General features: G+C 40.3%; 1 long non-coding RNA gene across 1 annotated transcript in view; it reads right to left on the bottom strand.

The window, feature by feature from the left end:
• Window positions 1–1,925: 1,925 nt before the first annotated feature.
• LOC121068296 overlaps window positions 1,926–7,547 on the bottom strand; it is an 8,047-nt gene continuing 2,425 nt past the window's right edge. The window contains exons 2-3 of the long non-coding RNA XR_005818783.1: window positions 4,835–4,888; window positions 1,926–2,567 (exon numbers count right to left, since the gene is read on the bottom strand). This is a non-coding gene — a long non-coding RNA (uncharacterized LOC121068296). The remainder of the gene's footprint in view (window positions 2,568–4,834; window positions 4,889–7,547) is intronic.

Below are 7,547 nucleotides of genomic sequence, written 5' to 3'. Positions count from 1 at the left end.
CTACAGTAGGGACATGCGAAAACCTGCACAAACATGCTGTTCCAATGAAAGTGAAAGAAATTACAAACTTTTACAAATGATGCCAGGTTATCCACAAAACTCTATTTTCCTAGGGCAATATTTTTTACAATTGTATGCAGTGAAATCACATTTACCAAGCTGCATTAATCATTTTGTCTTAGCCACCCTTATTCCCTTTGCTTTTTGAGTTTTTTAAAAAGGTCTGTGTCACCCCCACTCTCTTTATGCTAAATATTGCTGAAATGGCCAAGAAAAATTCATTTTTTTATTAAGCAATTTAGTGTACATTAACACTGATTCACTTTAAAGAAGGAAATAACTCCCTGAGGATTCAATTATCCTAAACTATAGCCTACAATTAAACTGTAAATTTAAATTAGAGCTCTTAAAAAAGGAATTTCTAAAATCAGTGTTTCCACAATGTCATAGAGTAGTATATCACTGCTTTCTGGAATGCATCCATTCATATATTATAACTTGACTTTTAATTAAGTACAGAAAAACTGACATTTTTAATGAACGTGTCTTTCTGTATTAGCTATTTACTACACTCGTACACCCAGAAAAAAGAAAGGGTGTTAGTACAGTAGCTTGTTTAATAGACCACTGCATATTCTTGTAGGCGGAGGCAGCTTCTCTTTAAAAGCAGACTGACCTCAAAGCAACTCATAGTGTAGACGAACCTCATTCCCCACATTTAACACAAAAGTAATTCAAGGTGTGGAGGCAATGCCCTAAACCACCCGACTAAAGAGATGCATATTTTAACTCATCAGAAAGACTGAAAGGGGCCTTCATGACACTTTAATGGGAATAAAATATATCAGGTATTCTCTATGGGAGAAAAGTGTAAAAAGAAGTACTGTTCAGAAGTTAAAGTCAATCAAATGCAAGTTAGAAATGAGGCTCGTGCTATCAACAGAGGTGGATTTGCTCCCTCAGCACACCACCAAGGAAAGTGGTGGCTTCTGCTTCTTTTTATGTCTTCCCATCAAATCTGAATGCCTTTCTGAAAGTTTAAACCAAGTAATTAGGCTAAGCAGAGGTGTAACTCATTGAAACTCTGTATTCCACCATAAACAGAAGATTGGGCTACGTGATCTCCAAGAAGTATAACAAAAAATCCGTGAGGTTGCTCTTAAGCCAAGAGGCCAAAACCATACACAGAAACAAGAACGTTTCTATCCCAGAAAGGATAGAGCTGAGGTTTGCTCCTAAAGAAGTTAAATAGAATTGACAAAAGGGAAAGAAAAGCACCTAACATCGGTGGAGACTATACTATTTCAGTCCCGGTTTCCTCCATCTCAGCATTTCCAGAAAAGGTCAACACCAGAAAAAAAGAAAAAAAGAAAAAAAAAAGGACAGAATTAGAAGTAGTTGTTAAAATGAAAAGTTTTCTAGGACATGATCACATGATCTCTTGCACGCAGCCTTTTTTATTTTTTTTTCTAAAAATGAAAAACAAACTTTCTCACTGGAAATTGGTCAAAAGCTAAAACTGCGACTGTGTTTAAGTTTGTCTTTTTTTTTTTTCTTTTAATCAAATGGCAACCTCTTTTTGAGGAGAAAAAAATATCCCTCACTTTCTAACCAACTCCACCGTGGCATCAAGAAGCAATAGTTATTTGGAGTAGAGGTAGGTAGACAATACGTGTGTAGGTAAAACCTCTTAGAAAGGCAGTCTGTTTTAGATGGCATCCATTTGACAATCCCAAAACTTCATGTTACAGGAGTTGTCTCTTACAGAACCAGTTTCTGTAGTGGCTAAAACGGCTAGAGACAGGAGTGATTAAAAAATAATTTTTCAAAAACTACACTCTAACCGTTTATAAAACTTGCATAAAACGTTGTTTAGTTTAGACAAAGGTAAATACCGGTTGCCTCTCCCTGAGGACTAACTCACCGCATACTGCCTCTGGGAAAGGAGGGAGGGCTGGGAGTCCAATCTGGGTGATTAAGGACTTAAGCAAAGGTTTCGTGTTTCAGGTCACCAAATAAGCCAACAACTAAATAAACTTAGCCCTGCAGAAATGCCACCATAGGAAATTCATTCACGCTGTTCAAAAAGCAACTGTTTGTTCAATTGCCAACCACCCAAAGCGGCAGGCATGTTTATTTAAATGACGAGGGTGTGGACCCGAGAGCTACATCTTTCCAAATCTTACTGCAGCAACGGGAACACTTGGAAATTGCTGTAATACGTCTGAAATGTACACTATATTGGGCAGCTTTCTAAGGCCTCCTGGCCATGCCTTCAGGCTAAAGATTCAGCCTGTGATTTTTCTCACCACTAACAGCAGTTCGGGGAGATTCTTCTTTTCTCCTCGTTTTGTTCCTTAGCAGTAGTTTACTTCAGATATTTCTAACAAACCAAGCCACCCATAGTTAAAACATCTACTGCCATGATGTTTTTTCTTCCTGAAAGGGGTCACAGAGAAGACTCAGGGTGGAAGGCAGCTTGGAATGTCCCCGGATCCAACTGCTGCTCAAGGCAGGGTGAGCAGGCAAGGTTACTCGGGTCTTTATCCACAGGGAGGTGACCAAACCTGCTGGCGAGATGATACAGAGCTCAAGAGATTGGAGTTGTATTCTTTACTACAACTACACTTATTACAATTTTTCAGCTGCACTTTTAACTATGCTTAACTGCAATGCTCATATATTTTCATCTTAATTAAAATCATGCAAATAATAACCAGGTTGCTATTTGCATGACTACAGTAATTACTATTGCCTTTGTTTCCCCTTGTATAGTAAGCAGACACATTGACAGCAGAACAAACAGCTCTTCTGCAGTGCATAATAGAATCAACATGGGAATTAGTGGTGAGGAAACAGACTCCATCTACATACCATGATATCACCATTTTGGCTCTCTCAGTAAAGTATGGCAGAAATTTACATCGAGCATGCCCACAGTAGATTGACTAACCGCAAGCAGTTAATCCCCTAGCAGGAGTATGCCTTTGTCAGGCTTCATGGGGTGATCTCCAGCTCTTCCTGACAGCGACGTGCTCCCAGGATGCGATAAGCCCCTTCTGAGGGGCAGCTCCCAGGAGAGAGCCTTAAATACAGCTCTACGCCTCCTAAAATGTAAAACTAAAACTAAAAAACTGAGAATGCAAATGCATGGTGCAAAGTAGACCTCTGAGTAGAGGCTGAGTAGAGCTGTGGCACGGCCACCTGTGGTGTTGCATGGGACAGATGACCCATCTGCTGGGACACACGGTGTGTGTTGCACACTAGCAAGAGCCCAGAATGTGCAGGTATAAGGGTCGTGTGATCGAACCGACCGAAATTCAACATGTACACACACATCCTGTCCCATGGGTGATCCTGAGCAATGCAAATGTGATGACACTAAGTCAAGCCAGGGCTTACTCCCTGCTGTGGGTCACAAAGAAAGTATTGATAAACTTAGCATCAACCTTAAAAAAGTCTGGCCATTGAGGCTTGATGTCCCACAGGAATTAGAAGGAGAAATACTTGTAGGTATTTAAAAGACATACAGAGGTTATGAAAGACTGCCACGGAGACAGTTGGCAGGGCAGAAAGGACAAGGGCTTTGTGACTGAGACCCCTGAGATCCCCAGAGAACCCGCAGGCCTGGGCTCTGTGACCACTGCTGTTCAGCTTTTTGGCAGTTAATTGAATGGGAGCCACCACCTTTTCTTTCTTTCCCCCCCCTTTTTTTTTTTTTGAATAGTCCTATTGCATTTTAGGCAAAGTTTTTATGTGCATTTTATTTACATTATGTACATCCCCCAGGTGTAAATATTTGCCAAGAAAAAAACAGGCTGATACTTTTATTAAAATATTATAATTACCATGAATTTAGGCTTCATTTTGGAGCACAGTATGACAAATTACCGGCATAATTTTGAGCTCCATTGTAATAAATTTCTTTAGGAAAAAGTCATCGTGTCTACTCTTTCAAAATTCAACATTTTTCAAATCAACATCAGAGAAGTGTCTTTATTGTTGCAAATTGTTTGTTTCTTCTTGCCAGGCACTGCTAGATACAAAACATCTTCTGAGAACCTTCAGACTTACTTCTGTCCTCCTTAGACAACTGCCAGTAAAAACTAGCAAAGCCAGCCAGTCTCAGGGATCCTGCACTATTACACACATTTTCAAGTTTCCTACATCCACGGCTATGCAAGAGACTATCAGTTATTAAATACCTAATTCACAGGCTCTCCCTTATCTGGCATACTGTGTTCCTAGGGCACAGTCCCCCCGTCCTGTGTGACTGGCTCCAACCAGCTTTCTGAGATCTCTGCAAAAATGATCTACTTAGTTATGGACAAGATAAATATATTTTTCAGGATTTCTCACTGATTAATTACAGATTTACATATCTGAGGGAGTATTTTATGAATTAGAGTTGAATCACGGTATCCTAGAATCATAGAACATCCTGAGTTGGAAGGGACCCACAAGGATCATCGAGTCCAACTCCTGGCACCACACAGGTCTACCCAAAAATTCAGACCATGCAAGTTTATATTGCAAAACAACACTTCTTAGATTAAGCTGAGTTTCTTCTTCACTGGAAATATTCTTATCGTTGGCTTTCATTACAGAGTCCATGTTCAAAGAAAGAGTTAGAAAATAGGTATGTGGTAGCTGCAGCATGCTCTTGAGCACTTGCTGGCTTTGGCAAATCTGGCTACCAATCAAGTTCCCAGCAAGCTTTCCCACCAAGAAAATGACGAAACTGTATTGAGATAACATGAGACAACAATATCTTTTATCCTCATCATTCATTTCATGTCAGGATAATTCTGATTAATTTTGTTTTGTCACAGACCTGGACAGCATCAATACTGCAGTATTATAATGTGCCCCGTCATGGGGTGGTAACCTGAAAAAAAAAAAAAAACATTTCAGCCTGGCATCAGGCAAGTACAAAAGCATGGTTTCACAAAACAGAGCCACACAGCTCAAAGCATAAGTCCAACATTTATATGCACCTCTGTAAATTATAAAACGCACCTTCAAATCTGTAAATCCCTAGTATTTCATCACTTGACTCTCCACCGGTAAAATGCTTTAAAGCCCAACATTTCTATGACTAGGCAGGCACATAAGGAGAGATAAGCCTTCACAAAGGATTCAGAGAGTAAGATTTGCCCTCTGGGCATGCTGAGTCTAAGACCATACAGGCATACCCCTTTCTGTAGCACAGTTCAGCTGTGGAACTCCTTGCCACGGGACACATGCATGGGTTCAAAAAAGGATAGTGTAAACTCGAGAAAGACAAATCTGTCAAGGGCTGTTGCATACAGAGGTACCACTTCCAGCTCAGGAAGTCACCAGCCGGTGTATTCAAGCATGCAGAAACTTCCCAGAAGATGTATCACCCTATATTTGCTCTGTGCATGTCCTTCCCCCAGCATTCGCTATTGAGCGATGTAAGAGAGAGAGGAATACTGAGGGAAATAGACATTGGTCTGGCATACTATAAATTTTCTTATGTTTTTATAAGCCCACTGACAGAAGAATTGTTATTCTTAGTGAGCTCCCACATATACCTGAGTATTCCTTATATCCACTGCCAAGCACATAAAGCTTCTAACCCAACAAACACAGAACATGTCCGCAGGGCAGAGGCGCAGAGCTGATAGGGAACCTGATTTTTTCCCTAAGGGCATTCATGGCTTCTATATATGAGGGAACAACTGAAGTTAAAAAGAAAGAAGACTCCACAAAGCCCCAGTGCATTATCTTGCCTGAGGTCCAGCATTCACTTCAGAGCTAGAACTAAATGCCATTGACGGAGAACTATGAATCCTCGTTTCCACATACAGATGAGTGTCCTGAACACAAGCCAGCTGTTTAATAGGAAACGTCCATCACTGCTACTCATATTTCTGCTGGGAAGAATACCTCTAAGTATTACCTCTAAGTAATACCTCGAAGTCTCAACAGCCAGATTGCGTATGCTTCCTACCTGTGCTTAACTGACAACACTAAAATTCAAGCTATGCAGAGCAGAAGTCACTTCTCTGAATCTAGTCCTGCACTGCCCCACAACCCAGAGGAGTACTTTGCAGAGGATGTAATATGTGCATCCTTTCTTCCAACGGAAAGCAATGCTGATGACTTATGGAAAGTCCCGAGCTTTCTGCAGCCATGGCCAATGCCCAGAATTAAACTGCATGGACTGCCTCTGCTAGCAAATGACAAGAAGAGTGAGCAAGATGAACATCTCTCCTCCCAATAGAAACCCCCAGGCAAGAACAGCCATGGTGACAGGGAGCATTTGCAGCAGACAGAATCCTTCCAGACAGATGAAAACACGTTGTACTGCCAGTCACATAAAACAATTCTGATTCGGTCAGCATCATCTTATGCATGATTTAGTAATGATTTTGTATTCAGCTTTATAGTAGAAGGACTGCACAGCTCAAGGCATCCTAATTCTTTTCCTTTTTGACTGATTGTAACCTTCTCTCTTGTGGGAAACCTACAAAAATTTTTGCCTGGATGCATACGCATCTCTACTCTTTTTTTTTTTTTTTTTCCAAGTGGTCTGATACCTTAATATTCTTTCATTTGTAAATTCTCTGGCTAAAACATAAATATCCTTGTTAGGTATTTAGAACATAATAATGTTTTATACAGTACTGAGTATAAGGAGATTTAGACAATTTTAAAAATAGGTATTTCAATCTTTAGTGTGCATGAGTGAAGACTAAATTCTGCTTATGTCACTTCCAGTTACTTAAGAATAACCTGTTGATTATTATATTGTGAGTACAAACTGTATTTCTCTGCTCCTTTCTTCTACTTGTCTTGAAAAATGACTTCAGAAGTCAGATTATTTAAATAAGTAAATAGGGGTATATTGCAATATTAATAACAAAAGATGAATGAAAGATGCATAAACCCAGAAACCAGCCACTTCTTAATTATTTCCTGTAACCTCACAGAATAGACAGACATTATCTTGCTCTGTCAGGAAATGTGACTTAGGTTAGCACCACTGATGTATTTTCCCAGGTCTTTTTCCCATCTTCATCTTCCAAGCAACCCACAAGTACAGTATTTACTACAGATGGTGTTAAATAGTTTAAAACAAGAAATAAAACAAAACTGCCCACTTCCTATGTTAGTACAGCTCTAGCATGTCTGCACTGCTGAATGAGTGTGAGCACTGGCCCTAAGGAGCCATGGCACAGGAGGAAACAAGGCTGAGTTTCTTTCCCCAGCCACACTTCAGAGAAAAGAGAGCCATCTGCTGCTCGATATGAGATAGGCTGCAGCGTGTCTTTTTAGCTTAATTATGTGAAACGTCAGGGTGGGATTCAGCAAAGGAAGTGAAGACCTTTGTTTTTCTCCTTCCTCACAGTATGGGACCAGACAGAAAGGGAAGCAGGTGCTGAGTGCTGCTGTCCCCCATCTCCTCAGCCTGGCGCAGGGCACAGCTGCATCCAGTGTCCCAAGGAAACAGGGCACAAGTGGTTAAATACAAATAGCAATCCTCTCCATAAATAAAAAGAAATAAAGTCAGAAAATAC

Source organism: Cygnus olor, chromosome 3, assembly GCF_009769625.2.
Source record: "Cygnus olor isolate bCygOlo1 chromosome 3, bCygOlo1.pri.v2, whole genome shotgun sequence".
NCBI classification, from domain to species: domain Eukaryota; kingdom Metazoa; phylum Chordata; class Aves; order Anseriformes; family Anatidae; genus Cygnus; species Cygnus olor.
Note: the sequence above shows the minus strand (reverse complement) of the source record. Positions and strands in the feature narration are given on the sequence as shown.